Here is a 25,615-nt window from a genome sequence, read left to right as displayed (position 1 = left end):
AAGGGAATTAAGTAATGTCATAGCCAGACCCTTATTTCTGATATTTGCAGATTCTATACTGACAGGGAATGTCCCACAGGACTGGCGCATGGCAAATGTGGTACCAATATTCAAAAAGGGTCCAAAAACAGAGCCTGGAAACTATAGGCCGGTAAGTTTAACATCTGTTGTGGGTAAACTGTTTGAAGGTTTTCTGAGAGATGCTATGTTAGAGCATCTTAACGGAAATAAGCAAATAACGTCATATCAGCATGGCTTCGTGAGGGATTGGTCATGTCAAACTAATTTAATCAGTTTCTATGAGGAGGTAAGTTCTAGCCTTGACAGCGGCGAATCAATGGATGTCGTGTATCTGGACTTCTCCAAAGCATTTGACACTGTACCACATAAAAGGTTAGTATATAAAATGAGATTGCTCGGACTGGGTGAAAACGTCTGTAAGTGGGTAAGTAACTGGCTCAATGATAGAAAACAGAGGGTGGTTATTAATGGTACATACTCAGATTGGGTCACTGTCACTAGTGGAGTACCTGAGGGGTCAGTACTGGGCCCTAATATCTTCAATATATTTATTAATGATCTTGTAGAAGGCTTGCACAGTAAAATATCAATTTTCGCAGATGACACTAAACTGTGTAAAGTAATTAACACTGAAGAGGACAGTATACTACTACAGAGGGATCTGGATAGATTGGAGGCTTGGGAAGATAAGTGGCAGGTGAGGTTTAACACTGACAAATGTAAAGTTATGCACATGGGAAGGAATAATGCAAGTCACCCGTACTTATTAAATGGTAAAACACTCGGTAACACTGACATGGAAAAGGATCTAGGAATTTTAATAAACAGCAAACTAAGCTGCAAAAACCAGTGTCAGGCAGCTGCTCCCAAGACCAATAAGATAATGGGTTGCATCAAAAGGGGCATAGATGCCCGTGATGAGAACATAGTCCTACCACTTTACAAATCATTAGTCAGACCACACATGGAGTACTGTGTACAGTTCTGGGCTCCAGTGAACAAGGCAGACATAGCAGAACTGGAGAGGGTCCAGAGGAGGGCAACTAAAGTAATGGCTGGAATGGGGCAACTACATTACCCTGAAAGATTATCAAAATTGGGGTTATTCACTTTAGAAAAAAGACGACTGAGGGGAGGTCAGTACAGAGATCTCTCCCATCATCTATTTATCCCCAGGACTGTAACTGTGACGAGGGGACATCCTCTGCGTCTGGAGGAAAGAAGGTTTGTACACAAACATAGAAGAGGATTCTTTACGGTAAGAGCAGTGAGACTATGGAACTCTCTACCTAAGGAGGTGGTGATGGGGAGTACAATAAAGGAATTCAAGAGGGGCCTGGATGTATTTCTGGAGCGTAATAATATTACAGGCTATAGCTACTAGAGAGAGATCGTTGATCCAGGGAGTTAGTCGGATTACCTGATTGGAGTCGGGAAGGAATTTTTTATTCCCCTAAAGTGAGGAAAACTGGCTTCTACCTCACAGTTTTTTTTTGCCTTCCTCTGGATCAACTTGCAGGATGACAGGCCGAACTGGATGTACTAATATTTTTTTTAATAGTGTACATTTTTTCCAAATCTGACGTTCAGAAGAGGAAAAAAAAATAAGACTATAAAAAAAATTATAGCACTATATTAGCTAAATTGCTCTATATTTGTATTTAGTGAATATTCGCTATGTTGCTATATATTCTTGTTTAAGAATATGATGAATATTATGCTAATATAATGATATAACCTTTTTTTCAAAAAGTTGTAATTTTTCTTTAAATCTGAAGTTCACAAGAGAAAAAAAATTACGACTATGAAAAAACGTTTATAGCACTATATTGCCTAAATTGCAGTCTATATGTGTATTTTACGAATATTCACTATATTACTATATATTCTTGTTTTAGAATATGACAAATATTCTAAAAAACAAAGTTATAGCAATATATACGAATAATATATTCGTTATTTAGAATATTCTTTTTTTTTTTTTTATGTGTACTGTTATTCCATTTTGGCATACTCCTCCCCAACAAGCGTCCCCCGTAACCATGATCCAAAACTCAGATCCAATGTTATTTTCTAACCCACAGGCGTTCCCATGGTGACGGGGACGCTTGTCGCAGAGGAGTATGCTGAAGTGGAATAACAGTACACATAAAAAAATTAAAAATAAAGAATATTCTAAATAACTAATATATTTGCTATATTGCTATATATTTGTTTTTAAGAATATCCGTATTTTTTGGTTCCATATGAAAACATGATTCCTTCCTGTTTAAGTTGCTTGTGGACCAATGACTCATTGACCCACAAGAAAGAAGCAGGGAGGAATCATGTTTTCAGATGTTAAAAAATGCTGAATATTCGATATAGCGAATATATAGCACTATATTCGAAATATTCGCGAATTAGCGAAGTTGCGATATTCGCAATAAATATTCGCTATTCGAATATTCACGCTCAACACTAATAAAAAAAATATATATATATATGTATATATATATATATATATATATATATACTTACCTCTACTGCTCTCGATGGCACTATGCCACTGCACATCCACTCACCCTCCCTAGTCTTCTTCTGCCGCAAACTGCATTGTGACCTGATGTCATACAGCGCCATGTCATAGTGCACGCCAACATGCACTTTGTCCTGATGCTGTACGCTGTGAGGACATAGTGCATGCCGCCCTTCCTGCATGCTGACGGAGGCGGTCATTAGGATTCAGATTATAAAACGCACTGACACAATTCCTTCACTTTTAGGGAAAAATAGACAGAGCCGGACTGGGGGCGCAGCCTTTGGGGGAGGCGACCATGACGGGGGGCTGGTTTGAGGGAGCCCCTGGGGAGGGATTGGTCAGTTTAAGTTATGGGGGCGGTGGAACGAGGGGTTAAATAGGTGAGGGCCCGGGATGAAGGAGGCCATTTTGTGGAAAGAACTGAGCTGCATACACGTGCACTCCTCACTTACCTTTATCATGGACGTAGAGTCACTCCTGGCGGATCTCAGGTCGGCAGCAGCTGCTCGGGGCCCCGGCTGGCTCCAGGAGCAGGTCCAGCAGCTGCTCAGAGGGGCGGCTGAGGCTCCCGTTTCGCCTCAGCCACGGGCATCCCGGCCGCGGCGGGCCCGGCCGCCGGCGCGCCTCAGCCCAGATATGGCCTCCCCTCGGGCTCAGCGCCGCAGACGGAGCCCTGCTTTTCAGGACCCTTCACGCCTGCAGGCGCCGGGTGCAGCTCCTTCCCGGGCGTCCAGACGTGGAAGGAATCCAGCCAGTAGGCGGAGCCCTCGGGCAGGCCTCAGTAGGCCTCATCAGCAGCGCAGCAGCGCCACCTTGTGGTCGGGACCGGGAACGGCGGGCTCTCTCCAGGATCCTGATGTGGATGAGGCCCCTCAGCCTGAGCAGTGTTCCAGAGGGCACGGGGCTGCTGCGGACCTTGGCAGCAGGCCCTCGTCGGCCAGGCAAGTCGGGGAGGAAGTCGTCGCCTCGCAAGTCGTTTCCAGAGAGGATCCGGAAGATTACTTCCCTGGCCCCAGCCCGGCCAGGGGACATCCGTGGGAGCTCGCTGTGCCAGGACCGTCTCAGAGGACCGAGCGTCGGGATTCAGGACCCTCGGCTGATGGTGTCACAGCACCCAGGCAGCCAGGTGAGGCACCTTGGGGACCTTTATGTCAGTTAGTGTCTGGGGGGGCTGGGGGTCTCAGTCGGACTTGAGTAAGGGGCTGGGCCAGTTCTTGGGGGGTTTGGTGGGGTTGTTAGCAAATTTGGGGGCGGCAGGGAATCCTGGTTACCGTTGGGGGGCCTGGGTGGTGGCGTCAGCGGGTCGGTAGCGTCAGGGCCATTGCCGGCGTGGGGTGTGGGGTGGCCCTGGGGGGTCCGCCAGCTTTGGGTACACCCACGGTGGTTTCATGTGGTACTTCGGCGTCAGTTACAGACGCAGGTAGGGCGGGTCTGATCAGGAGGACTGGAATGCGGTTAGACGATAGGGCGAAGGGTGAAGTCTATGTTTGTTTCGAGGGCCCGTTGGGGGCACATTTGAAGCAGGAGGTTAGGGAGCGCATTTGGAAAGGGGAGTATGTGGATATATTTTCCTTACTCCCTTTGGACAGGTTCAATTTGGATAGGGCGCGAAAGGATGAGGGTAAGAGGGAGGACGAGGAGAAGCGTAGGCACCGACTGATACCGCGGACGTTCCCTAACTGGTTGCAGGCGTTCGCGATATTGGCCAGTGTGATAGGGGAGAAGGCGCCGGAGTGCTGCTCCGCGCTTTTTTGTTACCTGGATGCTATTGGGGAAGCTTACCGTGTGTATGGGGGTATGGCCTGGCTGCGTTACGACGAAGCAGTTTAGGCAGCGGAAGGCGGTACGCCCTAGCATCAAATGGGACCACAAGGATATCGCTTTGTGGCTCAAAGTGACGGCGCCGGTTCGGTCAGGTCCAGCCCTTTCGGAGCGAATCAGGGGCGGGGGGACAATCCGGATTCGCGGCAGCATCTGCGAAGGGGTTGTGTTTTTTATTCAATGAAGGGGGGTGTAAATTTGGAGCCAAGTGCAAATTCAAGCACGAATGTTCCACCTGTGGCGGGTCTCACGGAGCCACGCGCTGCTTTAGAGGGGCAAACAGAAGGGGGGCGAGAGTTCTGGAAAAGGGGGAGACACCAGGTGCGTCTGGAAGAGATGGACCGGTTTCTCGCTAGATATCCGGATAGGGGGGCTGCGCAATTGTTGCGGGAAGGTTTTTCGGGGGGGATTTAAAATTCCGTTTATTCCATCGGGGCCTGTGTTGCTTAAGAAGAATTTGCAGTCGGCGAGGGAGCACCCTGATGTGGTGACTAAAAAGTTAGAGAAGGAAGTTAGACTGGGAAGGATGGCTGGCCCTTTTTTGGAACCACCTTTGCAGAACTTGCGTGTGTCGCCTCTGGGGGTGGTCCCAAAGAAGGAGGCGAATACGTTTCGCCTGATTCAACATCTATCCTTTCCTAAGGGATCGTCGGTCAACGACTGGTATTGACCCGACGCTGTGCTCGGTAGTCTATACCTCGTTTGATGCGGCAGTGAAGTGGGTTAGGAAGTTTGGGAGGGGTGCGTTGATGGCGAAAACAGATATTGAGTCAGCATTTTAGGTTGTTGCCGGTGCACCCAGAGAGCCTGCATTTGTTGGGATGTTTTTGGGAGGGTAAGTTTTTTGTTGATCGTTGTTTGCCAATGGGGTGTTCGTTGTCCTGCGCGTATTTTGAAAAGTTCAGTTCTTTTCTAGAATGGGCGGTGGTGGATTCCTCCGGATGTGAATCACTTATTCACTATCTGGATGATTTCTTATGTATTGGCCCCCCGGGATCCAGGGTGTGCTCTTTACTGTTGCACACGATGGAGGCGTTGTTTGATTCCTTTGGGGTTCCCTTGGCGGCAGGAAAAACGGTGGGGCCGACCACGGAATTGAGTTTCCTAGGCATAGTGATTGACTCAGTAAGGATGGAATGTAGGCTGCCCTTAGACAAGGTTGAGGACTTGAAAATGGAGGTCGACAGGGCAAGGCGACTGCAGAAAATCCAATTGCGGAGCCTACAGTCACTCCTGGGGAAGCTGAATTTCGCCTGTAGGATTATCCCCATGGGTAGGGTATTTAGTAGGCGTTTGGCGGCGGCAACGGCGGGGGTGGCGGCGCCGCACCATTTTATTAGATTGGGGAAGGAGCTTAGGGCAGATTTGCAAGTGTGGGCATCGTTTCTGGAGTGTTATAATGGCAGAGGTCTGTTTATGGGTGAGGCAGTAGACTCCTTTGATTTTGACCTTTTCTCTGACGCGGCGGGGGGAGGCGGTTTCGGGGTCTATTGTGGGGGGCAGTGGTGTGCGGGGGGTTGGCCTGATACCTGGGTGGAGAGGGGCTGGGTCAAGAATTTAGCGTTGCTGGAATTGTTCCCCATTGTGGTGGCGGTGATGTTATGGGGGGAGGAGTTTAGGAACAAGAAGGTTCGTTTCCATTGTGACAACTTGGGGGTGGTGCAAGCGATTAACGGGTTGTCAGCTTCTTCGCCGTTGGTGGTGCGTCTGTTGCAGAGGCTGGTGCTGGAGTGCTTGTCACTCAATGCGTGGGTGGTAGCAGTGCATGTACCAGGGGTTGATAACTGTATTGCTGACGCTCTCTCTCGTTCACAGTGGGAGCGTTTCCGCCAGCTGGCCCCGGGGGCAGAGGAGCGCGGGCTGGACTGCCCGAGTGGCCTGTGGGAACTTCTGGAGACACCGTAGCTGGTCTCATACGGGCTTCACTTGCACCCGGTACGTGGGAGACATATGATAGGGCATGGCAATGCTGGGAGGATTGGAAGACCAGGTTGGCTGTTGTGTCGGATGACTTTGAGATTCCCTTGCTATTGTTCATTGGGCATTGTAGGGAGGAGGGGTGGTCTGTCTCTAGGATTAATAGTTGTGTTTCAGGATTGGCGTTCGGTTTTCGTCTTAGGTATCTGCCGGACGTCACCAAGTCTTTTCTGGTGGTGAGGGCTTTGAAGGGTTGGCGGCGTTCTCAGTCAGGCCAGGATGACCGTAGGCCGGTGTCTTTTGCTTTGCTGTTGAGGCTGGGGGATCAGCTAGTCGACGTTTGTGCCTCGCCGTGGGAGTTACGTTTGTTTCGGTTGGCTTTTTCGCTGGCATTTTTTGGGGCCTTGCGTTTGGGCGAGTTGGTTTCTCCGTCGGTTAAGAGACAGGGTGGTTTGTTTAGGGACGACGTAGACCTTTTTCAGGACAGGGTGGAGTTTCGTATTAGGCGGTCAAAAACTGATGTGGAAGGGAGAGGTCGGAAGGTTGTTTTGTTTGCGGTCCCGGGTTGCGCAATGTGTCCGGTATGTTGCTTGAGGGAGTACGGGGTTGCGGTGGTGGGGACGAATTCCCCTCTCTTAGTGCATGCGGACGGGTCTTTCCTTTCCCGTTTCCAGTTCACGGCGGTCTTTAAGCGGTGTCTAGGGCTGTTGGGCTTAGCGCTTGGGGGTTACTCTAGCCATTCTTTCAGAATTGGGGCTGCGACGGAGGCGGCCAGAGCGTGGATTGGGGCAGGATGTGATCATGCGATAGGAAGGTGGGAATCGATTCGTTTTAGATCATATATATCGCCTAGATCGTTTGTGATATTGCATTGTATTTGTCTCATCCCGTACGGTATGCTTTTGATCTTATTATTTCATTACAGGATTCGGACCCAGCGCTAATCTGGATAATGGGTCACTCGTATGTTTTCTGGGGAGCCATCCGGGCAGCGGTTCGGCCGGATGGACAACAGTTGGGGATTGACCGGTCGGTAGCGGTGGTAAGATGGTTGGGGCGTAGGGGAATGGTGTGGGGGGGCGTGTTACCTGAGGTCCACAAGTTTGTTAGGTTGGATAGGGCGCCGGATGTGTTGGTGCTGCACGTGGGGGGCAACGATTTGGGGGCGCGGCCATTGCGGGAATTAGGTAAGGATGTTAAGTTCGACCTACTCCGGTTGTGGGCGCTGTTCCCGGGTCTTAATTTCTGTTTGGTCGGACATTGTTCCCCGCAAAGTGTGGAGGGGAGCGCGGTCGGTGGAGGGGATAAATAAGGCTAGGATAAAGGCTAACCGGGCCATAGGGCGGTTTATGGCAAGGAATGGGGCAGTGGTAGTACGGCATACCGAACTGGAGAAAGGGGTTGGAGCTTTTTGGCGGTCTGACGGCGTTCACTTGAACGCAGTGGGGATTGACATGTGGTGTCTGGCAATACAGGAAGGCATTGAGACAGCTTTGCGGATGTGGAGGGACGCACAGGCTTAAGGTGTCAAGCATGTGCGTTCATGGCGGTGGGAGGTCCTTGAAGTTGGAGAGATTCAGGTGACGAGGATGGGAGGGCTCCACGGTTGGGGCTGGACTCCTATGGCTGGTGGTCGGTTGTGGCGGAATTTGGGCGAGCCGTCAGTGGTGCCTCCGAGCTGGTGCTTAACGGCTGGGGGCAAGTCGGCTCAAAAAGGATACTGGGAAAATTCCGAGGTTTGGGGCTTCCAGGACCTCCCCCGTGTTACTCAGGTGAATTAAGTTGGTTATATCTTATGGGGATGTTTTGTGGGAAATAAAAGGTTAATTATTTATGTATATGTTTTCAATAAACGGCTGCTGTGGCCGATATAATCCAACTTGGTGTCCGTGTCTTATTGGGGTTCCGACAGGGCCAGTTTAGAAGGTTAGGGCTTGTGGTAAGTGAGTCAAGGGTTAGTAAGTGACTGATCATGAGGGGCGAGCGGGTAATAACCAATACCCCGTCAAGACAGAGCCGGACTGGGGGCGCAGCCTTTGGGGGAGGCGACCATGACGGGGGGCTGGTTTGAGGGAGCCCCTGGGGAGGGATTGGTCAGTTTAAGTTATGGGGGCGGTGGAACGAGGGGTTAAATAGGTGAGGGCCCGGGATGAAGGAGGCCATTTTGTGGAAAGAACTGAGCTCCCACCCACCCACCCCTTGTTGTTCATGTTCCAGAGCTTGGGTCGGATGGCGGGGGATGGGGAGGGGACGGAGTGGGGTGATCGTGTAACGAATGAGTGAAATAAAATGTTAATTATTTTGTCACGGCGGCTGTGGCGGTGGGAGGTCCTTGAAGTTGGAGAGATTCAGGTGACGAGGATGGGAGGGCTCCACGGTTGGGGCTGGACTCCTATGGCTGGTGGTCGGTTGTGGCGGAATTTGGGCGAGCCGTCAGTGGTGCCTCCGAGCTGGTGCTTAACGGCTGGGGGCAAGTCGGCTCAAAAAGGATACTGGGAAAATTCCGAGGTTTGGGGCTTCCAGGACCTCCCCCGTGTTACTCAGGTGAATTAAGTTGGTTATATCTTATGGGGATGTTTTGTGGGAAATAAAAGGTTAATTATTTATGTATATGTTTTCAATAAACGGCTGCTGTGGCCGATATAATCCAACTTGGTGTCCGTGTCTTATTGGGGTTCCGACAGGGCCAGTTTAGAAGGTTAGGGCTTGTGGTAAGTGAGTCAAGGGTTAGTAAGTGACTGATCATGAGGGGCGAGCGGGTAATAACCAATACCCCGTCAAGTGTCTTACAGTCTGAAAAATATGGTACATATTTTTGCAAAGTTATTGTTTGTAAAAAAAAAAATCTCGGAAGCAAAACCAATACAATAAATGTGAGTTTGAAATATACTTGCTATTAAATATCACAAAACAGTATTAGTCAAGCCTGTTATCATAATAACCCATATAATATAGTAAACACATTATTTATGGTGATCGGTAGATAGCAGAAATAAAAATGGCACAAATATTTTCCTCATTATAGTAATGTACTATTTATTTAATACTACTCCTGTGACTTTAAATAGAATTACTTTAGTAAAAGTCTATGAAGTGTGAGTCTGACAACATACATCAATCCCAAGGGCCCTGCAGCTTTATTAATATTCACTGCACTAAAATGAACATTATTGAGGCTGCTGATGGTGGAGCCCGAAGTATTGCCCTGATGGCAGCCCTGATTCAGTGTGCCCCCTTGTGCAAATGTGTAGCAATAACTGCAACCTAACATTTTGACTCATTGTGTAGCAAAACCATGCGGCACTTGGTAGAATTGCAAATATTCACTTTATTTCAATTCATCTTGATAAAACAAACATCCATATAGCAATTATATCAGCAGCCCACGGGAATTAGCCGTTGTTGCAAACGCTATCCACGCACTTGCTCATGAACTCTTTTTTAATAATTTTGCATTCCATTTTTGGGAGGTGAGGTGTTCACTGTGTGGTATAAATAGCGTTATTCTATATTTTTGGACATTTTTGTTGTTTTGATAAATTATGTTCCCTCTTGTGTTTTTTTAAGTATTTCAATAAAAAAAAAATATTATTTTTTGTTTAAAGAGGTTGTCTCATCTCACACATTGATGGCTCATCACTAGGATATATCCTCAAAGTCAGAGAGGTGCAGGTCTGCCCTCTGGTTCCGGCACCTACTGTATCTCCGGAATGAACCGGTGCCTACAGTTCATGCTCGGGTGGTCTCTTTTTACTGCTATAGAAGTTTTGAAAATAGCTGAGCAAGCGTGCTTGGCTGTTCTTGGAAGTCCATAGTGGTGTATGAAGAGCTGAAGAGCTCACTGCGCATGCACAGCCACCTTCCCATTTTCATAACTCTGGTTGCTGTGAATAGAGGGCGCCTGGTGTGCTCTTCTTCACTTCAGGGGGGGCGTTTCTGGAGATAGGTATGAGTCCCAGTGGTGAATATTTTAGCAATATGCCATCAAAGGCTAAGATCTCACAACGCATTTAAACATTTTTATGCCCCTTTGGGGAATTGAATCTGTTCTCTCTTAATCTCTTCTACAATACACTGCAATGGACAGGACGTGATTGGAGAACTAATATGACTGGGGTCCATGGCTGCCATGACAACTTCTCAGAACACCACAATTGTATCAGGCAGGAACGGGGGTTGGGCAATTTAATCGGAGGACAAAGGTGCATTCCCTTCCTCTCTAACCACTCGGAGCTCACTGTCTCTATATAAAAGGTTAAACTGCTGGGATTGGAGCTATCTCCAATCCTGGCCACTGCAAGGGAGTTTCAACTATGTGCCTCCTGTGATCCTGCTCCATATAGTCCACACAGCTGTGAAGAACATGCACATCAATGGCAAAAAAATAAAAATAATATAAATAAATGGGGGTAAGGGTGGGTTCACATCACGTTTGATGCCTCTGTTTGACATATATGCTATAAAAAAAAGGATACAAGAATGCAGCACACCACATTCCTGTATCCTGCTGAGTAAGGTAAAAAAAGTATAAGTATTTTTTTTCAATGGTAAAAAAAGTATACTTTTTTTTTTACAATGGAACTCTATGGTGAACGGATGCCACTGTATGGCATTAGTCTGAGGCATCCGTTTAAAGTTTTTTGTATACGTTAAACGGATGGGAAAAATGTGATGTGAACCCACCCTAAGCTGCAAAAATCTTGTAAGCCCTCAAGGCCAGGGCCCTCTCTCCTTCTGTACCAGCTTGTAACTCGTCTTGTTCATGCTTCTTGTTGTTGTTTTTATTATGTATGTATACCCTTTATCATTTGTACAGCGCCATGGAATGAACGGCGCTTTACTAATAAATAATAATAATAATACTACCAGACACGATCCATAGACCGGAGTAATATTGTGTGTAGGGAGAAAAAAGCAAACCCTTTTTTCACACAACACCTTTATAGATTACAAGCAGTAAACTTTTTTTTTAAATCAAGATATTGTACAGTACATAAGGAGGTGCATATCATCATACCAATGTTAATGTATTGCCATTTTAATTCTTTGCTTAAATGGCTTACCAAAATCCTTAAAAAAAAGATCTGCAGTTCCTGGGTCTCCCCTATCACTAAACGCGTCGCTGCGGTCCACCAATGCTTCCTTCACAGCATCGTACCCAATCAGTACTATCGCCGGAAAGCTGACTGCGTAGATGGTATAGACGGGTCCATACTTCTCACTCAGCTAGAGAGATAGAGAAAACATGTAACATTCAAGCCACTTTCATGCAACTCAATCCTTCTGCATGTAACTATACCGTTCCTGCACAGACCTCTAACAGAGGAGTTAGGCATTAGCCGGACAATGCCAGACTCCGCCAGATCCCCGTTTACCACAATGGAATCGGATAGGGATCTGGCAGAAATGCTGGCATTCTGCTATAAAAATACTACTACATACAGTATTTTTATGGCAGAATGCTGTCTGAAAACCCACCAGATCCCTATCAGATCCCATTATAGTGAATGGGGATCCAGAGATGTCCACCCATGCCGGATACGGTAGCTATTTCGTCACGAAGCACATTTGTTTGAAAGTAGTACCCCCTCAGATGCCGCGTTCATACATGATCCCCCTCAGATGCCGCGTTCATAAATGATCGCAGCACCTGATATACATAACACGGTGTAAAATTGAAAAACCCCAAAATATATACTTACCTCATCCATTTGCTCGGGACAGGCCGGCCACCACAATCTTGCTTACAGAGCTGGAGCAAAATCTGGCACAGCTCAAGATGACGTCATCAGGCCGGCCGGGTCGTACGTCACCAAGCACGGGATTTTGTGCGAGATCTTCAAGCAAGATGGCGGAGGCCGGCCCGTTGTGAGCAAATGCATCAGGTAACTACGTTTTTGTTTTGTTTTTTTGCACTATTTTAGGTTAAATCTATTCACTACCACAAAGCACGAGGAAATTCGTCTTTGAGGATTGTAATATGCTTTTATGGTGCTGGTTCTGTGACTGTATGAGCAAAATTAAGATAATACCAAGAACACTTCCAGTAGCAGGATGAGATCTCATCCCATCCATTTCAGTTGGATGCCAGGCATACTGTAGTAGGCAGTACATTACAGCATTATATATATATATATATATATACATATTCTCAGTTACTGTACACATATTCTCATATACCTCAGTTCTCTAACATACATCTATTATCAGTATAGCTGCATTGCTAGGCAGGAGTAATTCTATAACAGGACAGCAGCGGGGGGCATCAAATTCCCTTCCGTATCCCATTGAGAAAATGCTGAATATTTTCTGCTGTTTATGGAGGACCGGGCACAGACTCATAAAATATTCTGTATACAATTATGGACTGGTACAAATGAGGGGAATAGGGAATATGAGTTCCTTAAGGCTTCTCTTGTGTATTACTGGGTAAACCTACTTTATGGGCTATTTCATCAACTGATTTATAGCAGGATTTACTATTGAACCAGTGTCCTAAGACTGCAGGTAAGTGTACATACCTTCACTAAAGACTGAGGTACTTCCGAGGTGCCCAACTGAAGCATATTCCCCAAGCCTGGTAGAGGTGTAGGTCCTGGGGGAAGGTTATTCTGTTTGACCTTACGCCACCATTTAATGAGATAAATTAGGAGAGTGATGCCTGTAGCCAGGAGAAGTGTGGAAGCAATATGCAGAGCCATCCTGCGCCCCTGTGATTGCTGCTCTGGCCGTACTATGTCCTTCTGTATTTATACATCCAAGAGCATGGCAGCAATCCAGGTGACATGCGGTCCTCAAGAACAGACCGAATAGGGTTAGAGTCCACGCAGAGCTACAATTATATTTCATAATATATTATAAACATGTAAAATTGGCAAGCTTGATGATCATCTGTCAGCAGATTTGTACCTATGACACTGGCTGACCTGTTACATGTGCGTTTGGCAGCTGAAGGCATCTGTGTTGGTCCCATGTTCACATGTGACATATGCCTGCACTGCAGGCCAGTTTTCACCTTCCTGCCCTGGCCATTTTTTGACAAATCGGACATGTGTCACTTTATGAGGTAATAACTTTGGAACACTTTTACTTATCCAAGCCATTCTGAGATTGTTTTCTCGTGACACATTGTACTTCATGATAGTCATAAATTTGAGTCAATATAGTTCACCTTTATTTATGAAAAAATACCAAATTTAGCAAAAATTTTGAAAAATTTGCAATTTTAAAAATTTTGATTTCTCTGATTTTAAAACAGAAAGTGATACCTCATAAAATATTTATTACTTAACATTCCCCATATGTCATATTTATGTTTGCATCATTTTATAAATGTAATTTTATTTTTCGGTGACGTTAGAAGGCTTTGAATTTTAAAAGCAATTCTAAAAAAAATTATGAAAATTTCCAAAACCCACTTTTTAAGGACCAGTTCAGGTCTGAAGTCACTTTGTGGGGCATACATAATAGAACCCCCCCCCATAAATGACCCCATTGTAGAAACTACACCCCTCAAGTTACTCAAAACTGATTTTACAAACTTTGTTAACCCTTTAGGTGTTCCAAAAGGAAAATGGAAATACAATTTCTACATTTCAGTTTTTTCACTGATTTTCCATTTTAATCCATTTCTTTCTTTAACACATCGAGGGTTAACAGCCAAACAAAACTCAATATTAATTACCATGATTCTGCGGTTTACAGAAACACCCCACATGTGGTCGTAAACTGATGTAAGGGAACACGACAGGGCACAGAAGAATGCCATATGATTTTTGGAAGGCAGATATTGCTGAACTGGTTTTTAGCTGCCATGTCCCATTTGAAACCCCCCTGATGCACCCTTATAGTAGAAACTCCCAAAAAGTGACCCCATTTTGGAAACTAGGGGATACGGTGACAGTTTTATTGGTACTATTTTGAGGTACATATGATTTTTAATCGCTCTATATAAAATTTTTTGGAGGCAAGGTAACCAAAAAATGGCTGTTTTTATTTTTTACAACGTTAATCTGACAGGTTAGATCATGTACTATTTTTATAGATCAGGTTGTTACGGATGCGGTGATATTAAATATGTCTACTTTCTTTGTTTGTTTGTTTCAGTTTTAAATAATAAAGCATTAAAAAAAATATATATGTTTTTGTGTCTCCATTTTCTGAACACCATATTTTTTTTACTTTTCTGCCCATAGTCTTGTGCAGCGACTCATTTTTTTAAGGAAGAGTTGACGTTTTTATTGGTACCATTTTTGGGTACATATGATTTTTTGATCATTCATTATTACACTTTACAAAGCAAGGTGACCAAAACAATTGGTTGTTTTGGCACAGTTTTTATTTATTTATTTATACAGCGATCACCTGAGGGGTTAGTTCATGTGATATTTTTATAGAGCAGGTCGTTACGGACACGACAATACCTAATATGTATACTTTTTTTGTTTATTTCACTTTAACACAATAATTGCATTTTTGAAACCAAAAAAATGATGTTTTAGTGTCTTCATGTTCTGAGAGCTATAGGCAATTGTCTTAGGTAGGGTCTCATTTTTTGCGTGATTTTTTGCGTGATCAGGCGGCGGTTTGATTGGTACCATTTTGGGTGGCATACGTCTTTTTGATCGCTTGGTGTAAGGTGTCAAAAATAGCTTTTTTAAAACAGTTTTTTTTATGGTGTTTATTGGATGGGGTGGATCACAAGATATTTATAGAGCCGGTTGTTACGGATGCGGCAATATCTAATATGTGTGTGTTTTCCTTTTTTTTCTTCTTTTTTTATATAAAATCATTTTTTTAACTTGATACGTTATTTTTTTTATTAAACTTTTTTTTTACTTTTTTTTTTAAACTTTATTTCTGTCCCACTCTGGGACTTTACATTTGGGGGTCTGATTTCCTCTGCAATTTAATACAATACATCTGTATTGTAATGCTTTGCTTTTTAGTGTATTACACTGAGTAATACACTAACAGGTTGCCTAGGAGACCAAGCCTGAGGCTGTATCTCCTGGGCACCCGTAGAAGGCAGTTCCTGATGCCGTGCAGGGAATTGGGAAGCCTCTGCACGGCACCGGGCTGCCTTCTCACCCATCAGGTCCCCGCCACAGCTGCGTTGGGATTCGATGGACTCCCTCACCCCCTCAAATCCCTTCTATGTCGCGATCAGCGCTGATCGTGGCATAGAAGGGGTTAATCCGCCGCTTGTACAGAAATGCAGGCGAATACAGCAGGGGCCCGGCCATCAGGGACTGCCAGACCCTTACAGTGATCGGGCGCGCACCGCTCCAGTGCCCGCCTAATCACCATGACGTAATAGTACGTCAAAATGCGGGAACGCACTTGCCGCCATAACGTACTATTACATATATACAAATTAGCCTCTAGGAGCAATAGGGGCATTGCGATTACACCTAGAGGCTCAGCTCTCTATGCAACAGCCATACCCTCTCCACTTTGTTTGACAGGGTCATGTAGTGAAAACGTTAGGAGGTGTTGGGAACAGTGGTTATATGAGGGCATGCACACATGACGAACAGGCTCCGGGCGGCACAAACAGACCACCAGTAGAGAAGATCATTTGATCTGTCGTTAAGCACAAAGCAGCTCCCACAGTTTTGTTGTCCACCATCCAGACACAGATGGCACCTTCATTACCCACCCCTGTCTCTCCCTGGATCATTTTCAAGTGCATAGCAGAAGGAATATTGATGTGACACCACCCAATAAATTGACAGCTAGCCACCATCGCCCTTGTTTACAGTGGTGTTGGGACCAAGAAACCTGGACTGCTATACATTGGAACCTTATCATCTTTAGGGGAAAATCCAGATTCCATTTGGCATCAGACAATGGTCGTTTTCAGTATGGACACCTTGTGGTGGCTACTTCAATCGTGCTTTTTCTGTGGAGAGACACACTGCCCAAACTGCTTGTGTGATGATCTGAGGAACTCGGTCACCCCTAGAAGTGATAAAAAGGACACTAACAACTCAGCGATATGCGCAGGACATCCTGCAGAAACAACATTGCTTTTGTCTCTATAGAAACTCAGTTCAATTTAATTGGTGGGGAAAATCAAAAGATTGTATTTGATGCTCCAAACGCCACAATCAGCCACATAAACTGGAATCAATATAGATAATATAAAAAATAAAGAATACAACTTGGTAATAGTCACCACAATATAATTATATTCCCCCTGAATGATAAAAAGCAAACTCTACCTTGATGAACAAAAACACAATTTTAAAAAGGCCAACTTCCCTGATTTGAGGGCAGCTCTTCAGGGCATAGACTGGGAGCAGCTATTGTCAGATAATAGCATATATCAGGGGGAGAAAAACAGAACTGGATCGCACATTCACAATGCTATGCTTTGATCTAATTAAACTCGCTTCTTAGCGTCATATTAAAGTGTACAGCCCCCCATACTACATGCTGTACAAGAGGCATTAGTGTACATTTTGACCAAAAGGCATAAGCCCACTCACCACGCCAAGGTCGCCTCTTTGAGTGGGACCAACTCTAACAAAAGGCGCAGCACAATGCAGTGACAAAGCGGCACTACCCTAGTAGGCGGCAGGACCCAGGAGTCAAACAGCAACCCAGCTGTCTGACAATGCCACACTTTAATATGACGCTGAGAAGCGAGTTTAATTAGATCAAAGCATAGCATTGTGGATGTGCGATCCAGTTCTGTTTTTCTCCCCCTGATATATTGTCAGATAATAGTACAGAGGATAAATGGAAGAGCTTTAAAGCGTACCTATGTTTTTGAAACAAAGTTTGCATAATGGCTCTGCTTCTTTGTACAATCATAACTGTGAAGGAACAGTTATGTTTGGGCTTCCCTAATTTTTTTTTTTTGCCATATTATTCTGTTTCAGCTGCACAGCTAGATGCATTTCACTCAGAAGTAGAGGTTGTATCCCTTCAGCCTGCAATATACTGCTATGACATCCTTTCTCTTCCTTCCCACTATGTATGTTTGTAGCTCAAGAGATCACAGGACAGATAAGGAGGGATAAATCAAACTTATAGACACATAGGCTTACAATCTCATCTAGCTCTGACACCCCCCCATTTTCTGTGATAGTCTTCTGAGTCTCTGTTAATCAGGGACACATCTTGCCTGACAACAGGCAGTGGACTACAATTTAGGTGGAAGTGAGACTCCTAGTGGCCATGATTTTACAGATTTTTTTTCAGGTGGATGCAGGCAGATTTTTTAAATGAAATAATTTAGAAATCTTCTTGTTACACCATTCTCTGTTAAATGAAATAGTGAGAAAGTACAGTGACTCTTTAAATCTACATTGGGTAATTATACTGCAAAATTTAAACCCCACATGACTAACAGCTACTGTAAAAAGGGTAATAAAGACAAAAAGGGCTGTTAAAAAATACAAATCTGAGGGATCAGCTTCATAAAACCTGTGAAAAAGAGATAAATACTGCAAAAAAAAAATGGTGCCAAAGAGATCATAACTAGAGTTGAGCGAACACCTGGATGTTCGGGTTCGAGAAGTTCGGCCGAACATCCCGGAAATGTTCGGGTTCGGGATCCGAACCCGATCCGAACTTCGTCCCGAACCCGAACCCCATTGAAGTCAATGGGGACCCGAACTTTTCGGCACTAAAAAGGCTGTAAAACAGCCCAGGAAAGAGCTAGAGGGCTGCAAAAGGCAGCAACATGTAGGTAAATCCCCTGCAAACAAATGTGGATAGGGAAATGAATTAAAATAAAAATTAAATAAATAAAAATTAACCAAAATCAATTGGAGAGAGGTTCCATAGCAGAGAATCTGGCTTCCCGTCACCCACCACTGGAACAGTCCATTCTCAGATATTTAGGCCCCGGCACCCAGGCAGAGGAGAGAGGTCCCGTAACAGAGAATCTGTCTTCATGTCAGCAGAGAATTAGTCTGCATGTCATAGCAGAGAATGAGGCTTCACGTCAGCCACCACTGCAACAGTCCATTGGCATATATTTAGGCCCAGCACCCAGGCAGAGGAGAGAGGTCCCGTAACAGACAATCTGGCTTCATGTCAGCAGAGAATCAGTCTGCATGTCATAGCAGAGAATCAGGCTTCACGTCACCCACCACTGCAACAGTCCATTGTCATAAATTTAGGCCCAGCACTAGTGTTGAGCGGCATGTCCCATATTCGAATTCGCGAAATTTTGTGAATATTCGAAAGAATATTCGTAAAATATTCGCGATTATTCAAATTCGTTATTATTTCGCATATGCGATAATTCGAATTTTCGCATCGCATAATACATATGCTATGCAAAATTCACATGTGCGCTAATGAAATCGCCTTACGAAGATTCGCAACTCAATTCAATCACTAATGTATGAATGCAATGCCCTTTGCCTCTGTTCTGGGACAAGTGTAGATATTCGCATGTGCGCTAATAAAATCGCCTTACGAAGATTCGCACCTCAATCACTTTATAGGGAATGTGAGACTTTTGGGAATCAATCGAGATACAGTGGGGGGTGATGACAGTAGTTGACAGAGTACAGATCAATGTAATCTGTAAGGTGGAAAGTAAAATAAAAAATACGAATATTCGTAAATCGAATTTTACGAAGTTCTACGTATTCGCGAATATGGTGCTATACTATATGAATGCACAGGCCTTTGCCTCTCTGTTCTGGGGACAAGTGTAGATATTTGCATTTGCGTTAATAAAATCGCCTTACGAAGATTCGCAGCTCAATTCAATCACTAATGTATGAATGCAAAGCCCTTTGCCTCTGTTCTGGGACAAGTGTAGATATTCGCATGTGCGCTAATAAAATCGCCTTACGAAGATTCGCAACTCAATTCACTAATGTATGAATGCAAAGCCCTTTGCCTCTGTTCTGGGACGTGCCGATATTCGCATGTGCGCTAATAAAATCGCCTTACGAAGATTCGCGCCTCAATCACTTTCTAGGCAATGTGAGTAAGATCTGAGCTGTTGGACCTTTGGGAAACAATCAATTATATGTGTACTGTAATTTTGTGGGGGGGGGGGAAAAAACAAAAAACGAATATTCGTTTTTACGAATATATAGCACTATATTCGAAATATTCGCGAAATCGCGAAGTTGCGATATTCGCGAAAAAAATTTGCTTTTCGAATATTCGCGCTCAACACTACCCAGCACCCAGGCAGAGGAGAGAGGTCCCGTAACAGACAATCTGGCTTCATGTCAGCAGAGAATCAGTCTGCATGTCATAGCAGAGAATGAGGCTTCACGTCAGCCACCACTGCAACAGTCCATTGGCATATATTTAGGCCCAGCACCCAGGCAGAGGAGGGAGGTCCCGTAACAGACAATCTGGCTTCATGTCAGCAGAGAATCAGTCTTACTCTTCATATCATAGCAGAGAATCAGGCTTCACGTCAGCCACCACTGTAAGAGTCCATTGGCATATATTTAGGCCCAGCACACACACAGGCAGAGGAGAGAGGTCCCGTAACAGAGAATCTGTCTTCATGTCAGCAGAGAATCAGTCTGCATGTCATAGCAGAGAATGAGGCTTCACGTCACCCACCACTGCAACAGTCCATTGGCATATATTTAGGCCCAGCACACACACAGGCAGAGGAGAGAGGTCCCGTAACAGACAATCTGGCTTCATGTCAGCAGAGAATCAGTCTGCATGTCATAGCAGAGAATGAGGCTTCACGTCACCCACCACTGCAACAGTCCATTGGCATATATTTAGGCCTAGCACACAGGCAGAGCAGAGAGGTCCCGTAACAGACAATCTGGCTTCATGTCAGCAGAGAATCAGTCTGCATGTCATAGCAGAGAATCAGGCTTCACGTCAGCCACCACTGCAACAGTCCATTGTCATAAATTTAGGCCCAGCACCCAGGCAGAGGAGAGAGGTCCCGTAACAGACAATCTGGCTTCATGTCAGCAGAGAATTAGTCTGCATGTCATAGCAGAGAATCAGGCTTCATGTCAGCCACCACTGCAACAGTCCATTGGCATATATTTAGGCCTAGCACACAGGCAGAGGAGAGGTTCATTCAACTTTGGGTAGCCTCGCAATATAATGGTAAAATGAAAATAAAAATAGGATTGAATGAGGAAGTGCCCTGGAGTCCAATAATATATGGTTATGGGGAGGTAGTTAATGTCTAATCTGGACAAGGGACGGACAGGTCCTGTGGGATCCATGCCTGGTTCATTTTTATGAACGTCAGCTTGTCCACATTGGCTGTAGACAGGCGGCTGCGTTTGTCTGTAATGACGCCCCCTGCCGTGCTGAATACACGTTCAGACAAAACGCTGGCTGCCGGGCAGGCCAGCACCTCCAAGGCATAAAAGGCTAGCTCTGGCCACGTGGACAATTTAGAGACCCAGAAGTTGAATGGGGCCGAACCATCAGTCAGTACGTGGAGGGGTGTGCACACGTACTGTTCCACCATGTTAGTGAAATGTTGCCTCCTGCTAACACGTTGCGTATCAGGTGGTGGTGCAGTTAGCTGTGGCGTGTTGACAAAAGTTTTCCACATCTCTGCCATGCTAACCCTGCCCTCAGAGGAGCTGGCCGTGACACAGCTGCCTTGGCGACCTCTTGCTCCTCCTCTGCCTTGGCCTTGGGCTTCCACTTGTTCCCCTGTGACATTTGGGAATGCTCTCAGTAGCGCGTCTACCAACGTGCGCTTGTACTCGCGCATCTTCCTATCACGCTCCAGTGCAGGAAGTAAGGTGGGCACATTGTCTTTGTAGCGTGGATCCAGCAGGGTGGCAACCCAGTAGTCCGCACAGGTTAAAATGTGGGCAACTCTGCTGTCGTTGCGCAGGCACTGCAGCATGTAGTCGCTCATGTGTGCCAGGCTGCCCAGGGATAAGGACAAGCTGTCCTCTGTGGGAGGCGTATCGTCATCGTCCTGCCTTTCCCCCCAGCCACGCACCAGTGATGGACCCGAGCTGCGTTGGGTGCCACCCCGCTGTGACCATGCTTCATCCTCATCCTCCTCCACCTCCTCCTCATCCTCGTCCTCCTCGTCCTCCAGTAGTGGGCCCTGGCTGGCCACATTTGTACCTGGCCTCTGCTGTTGCCAAAAACCTCCCTCTGAGTCACTTCGAAGAGACTGGCCTGAAAGTGCTAAAAATGACCCCTCTTCCTCCTCCTCCTCCTCCTCCTCCTGGGCCACCTCCTCTTCCATCATCGCCCTAAGTGTTTTCTCAAGGAGACATAGAAGTGGTATTGTAACGCTGATAACGGTGTCATCGCCACTGGCCATGTTGGTGGAGTACTCGAAACAGCGCAACAGGGCACACAGGTCTCGCATGGAGGCCCAGTCATTGGTGGTGAAGTGGTGCTGTTCTGTAGTGCGACTGACCCGTGCGTGCTGCAGCTGAAACTCCACTATGGCCTGCTGCTGCTCGCACAGTCTGTCCAGCATGTGCAAGGTGGAGTTCCACCTGGTGGGCACGTCGCATATGAGGCGGTGAGCGGGAAGGCCGAAGTTACGCTGTAGCGCAGACAGGCGAGCAGCAGCAGGATGTGAACGCCGGAAGCGCGAACAGACGGCCCGCACTTTATGCAGCAGCTCTGACATGTCGGGGTAGTTGTGAATGAACTTCTGCACCACCAAATTCAGCACATGCGCCAAGCAAGGGATGTGCGTCAAATTGGCTAGTCCCAGAGCTGCAACGAGATTTCGCCCATTATCACACACCACCAGGCCGGGCTTGAGGCTCACCGGCAGCAACCACTCGTCGGTCTGTTGTTCTATACCCCGCCACAACTCCTGTGCGGTGTGGGGCCTGTCCCCCAAACATATGAGTTTCAGAATGGCCTGCTGACGTTTACCCCGGGCTGTGCTGAAGTTGGTGGTGAAGGTGTGTGGCTGACTGGATGAGCAGGTGGAAGAAGAGGAGGAGGAAGCCGAGAAGGAGGAGGTGGCAACAGGAGGCAAAGAATGTTGCCCTGCGATCCTTGGCGGCGGAAGGACGTGCGCCAAACAGCTCTCCGCCTGGGGCCCAGCTGCCACTACATTTACCCAGTGTGCAGTTAGGGAGATATAGCGTCCCTGGCCGTGCTTACTGGTCCACGTATCTGTGGTTAGGTGGACCTTGCCACAGATGGCGTTGCGCAGTGCACACTTGATTTTATCGGATACTTGGTTGTGCAGGGAAGGCACGGCTCTCTTGGAGAAGTAGTGCCGGCTGGGAACAACATACTGTGGGACAGCAAGCGACATGAGCTGTTTGAAGCTGTCTGTGTCCACCAGCCTAAATGACAGCATTTCATAGGCCAGTAGTTTAGAAATGCTGGCATTCAGGGCCAGGGATCGAGGGTGGCTAGGTGGGAATTTACGCTTTCTATCAAATGTTTGTGAGATGGAGAGCTGAACGCTGGCGTGTGACATGGTTGAGACGCTTGGTGACGGAGGTGGTGGTGGTGGTGTTGGTGGTACATCCCCTGTTTGCTGGGCGGCAGGTGCCAACGTTCCTCCAGAGGCGGAGGAAGAGGCCGAGGCGGCAGCAGCAGAATAGGCCGAGGCGGCAGCAGCAGAAGAGGTAGCAGGGGGAGCCTGAGTGACTTCCTTGGTTTTAAGGTGTTTACTCCACTGCAGTTCATGCTTTGCATGCAGGTGCCTGGTCATGCAGGTTGTGCTCAGGTTCAGAACGTTAATGCCTCGCTTCAGGCTCTGATGGCACAGCGTGCAAACCACTCGGGTCTTGTCGTCAGCACATTGTTTGAAGAAGTGCCATGCCAGGGAACTCCTTGAAGCTGCCTTTGGGGTGCTCGGTCCCAGATGGCGGCGGTCAGTAGCAGGCGGAGTCTCTTGGCGGCGGGTGTTCTGCTTTTGCCCACTGCTCCCTCTTTTGCTACGCTGTTGGCTCGGTCTCACCACTGCCTCTTCCTCCGAACTGTGAAAGTCAGTGGCACGACCTTCATTCCATGTGGGGTCTAGGACCTCATCGTCCCCTGCATCGTCTTCCACCCAGTCTTGATCCCTGACCTCCTGTTCAGTCTGCACACTGCAGAAAGACGCAGCAGTTGGCACCTGTGTTTCGTCATCATCAGAGACATGCTGAGGTGGTATTCCCATGTCCTCATCATCAGGAAACATAAGTGGTTGTGCGTCAGTGCATTCTATGTCTTTCACCGCTGGGGAAGGGCTAGGTGGATGCCCTTGGGAAACCCTGCCAGCGGAGTCTTCAAACAGCATAAGAGACTGCTGCATAACTTGAGGCTGAGACAGTTTCCCTGGTATGCATGGGGGTGATGTGACAGACTGATGGGGTTGGTTTTCAGGCGCCATCTGTGCGCTTTCTGCAGAAGACTGGGTGGGAGATAATGTGAACGTGCTGGATCCACTGTCGGCCACCCAATTGACTAATGCCTGTACCTGCTCAGGCCTTACCATCCTTAGAACGGCATTGGGCCCCACCATATATCGCTGTAAATTCTGGCGGCTACTGGGACCTGAGGTAGTTGGTACACTAGGACGTGTGGATGTGGCAGAACGGCCACGTCCTCTCCCAGCACCAGAGGGTCCACTAACACCACCACGACCATGTCCACGTCCGCGTCCCTTACTAGATGTTTTTCTCATTGTTATGGTTCACCACAACAACAAATATATTATTTGGCCCAATGTATTGTATTCAAATTCAGCGGGATATAAATTTGAGGCCTAGTATTTAGGCGCTGGGTGACCGGTATGGATTTAGTGACAGAATTAGACTTGGAAATGCACAGAAGCGTGTGTGTGAAGTTATTCTGAATGACCCTATGTGCACCTTCAATATGATCTACCCTTTTAGGGATAGATTTCAAATAGCTCTGATATAGCAGAAACGACTAAATTATGAAATTGCTAAATTGGGAATTGTATTTCAACCCAGAACAAAAAATGTGCTTTGACGGACACTAAATAACTTTCCCAGCCACAACAGGACAGCGGTAACGAGAGATTTAGCGGGATATAAATTTGAGGCCTAGTATTTAGGCGCTGGGTGACAGGTATGGGTTTAGTGACAGAATTAGATTTGGAAATGCACAGTAGCGGGTGTGTGAAGTTATTCTGAATGACCCTATGTGCACCTTGAATATTATATACCCTTTTAGGGATAGATTTCAAATAGCTCTGATATAGCAGAAACCACTAAATTATGAAATTGCTAAATTGGGAATTGTATTTCAACCCAGAACAAGAAATGTGCTTGAACGGACACTAAATAACTCGCCCAGCTACAGCACTAGGGACAGATTTAGCGGGATATAAATTTGAGGCCTAGTATTTAGGCGCTGGGTGACAGGTATGGGTTTAGTGCCAGAATTAGACTTGGAAATACACAGTAGCGGGTGTGTGTGAAGTTATTCTGAATGACCCAATGTGCACCTTGAATATTATATACCCTTTTAGGGATAGATTTCAAATAGCTCTGATATAGCAGAAACCACTAAATTATGAAATTGCTAAATTGGGAATTGTATTTCAACCCAGAACAAGAAATGTGCTTGAACGGACACTAAATAACTCGCCCAGCTACAGCACTAAGGACAGATTTAGCGGGATATAAATTTGAGGCCTAGTATTTAGGCGCTGGGTGACAGGTATGGGTTTAGTGCCAGAATTAGACTTGGAAATACACAGTAGCGGGTGTGTGTGAAGTTATTCTGAATGACCCAATGTGCACCTTGAATATTATATACCCTTTTAGGGATAGATTTCAAATAGCTCTGATATAGCAGAAACCACTAAATTATGAAATTGCTAAATTGGGAATTGTATTTCAACCCAGAACAAGAAATGTGCTTGAACGGACACTAAATAACTCGCCCAGCTACAGCACTAAGGACAGATTTAGCGGGATATAAATTTGAGGCCTAGTATTTAGGCGCTGGGTGACAGGTATGGGTTTAGTGCCAGAATTAGACTTGGAAATACACAGTAGCGGGTGTGTGTGAAGTTATTCTGAATGACCCAATGTGCACCTTGAATATTATATACCCTTTTAGGGATAGATTTCAAATAGCTCTGATATAGCAGAAACCACTAAATTATGAAATTGCTAAATTGGGAATTGTATTTCAACCCAGAACAAGAAATGTGCTTGAACGGACACTAAATAACTCGCCCAGCTACAGCACTAGGGACAGATTTAGCGGGATATAAATTTGAGGCCTAGTATTTAGGCGCTGGGTGACAGGTATGGGTTTAGTGCCAGAATTAGACTTGGAAATACACAGTAGCGGGTGTGTGTGAAGTTATTCTGAATGACCCAATGTGCACCTTGAATATTATATACCCTTTTAGGGATAGATTTCAAATAGCTCTGATATAGCAGAAACCAC

The sequence above is a fragment of the Bufo gargarizans genome, chromosome 9 (assembly GCF_014858855.1).
Source record: "Bufo gargarizans isolate SCDJY-AF-19 chromosome 9, ASM1485885v1, whole genome shotgun sequence".
NCBI classification, from domain to species: Eukaryota; Metazoa; Chordata; class Amphibia; order Anura; family Bufonidae; genus Bufo; species Bufo gargarizans.
The sequence above is the reverse complement of the archived record's forward strand: the minus strand, read 5'-3'. Positions refer to the sequence as shown.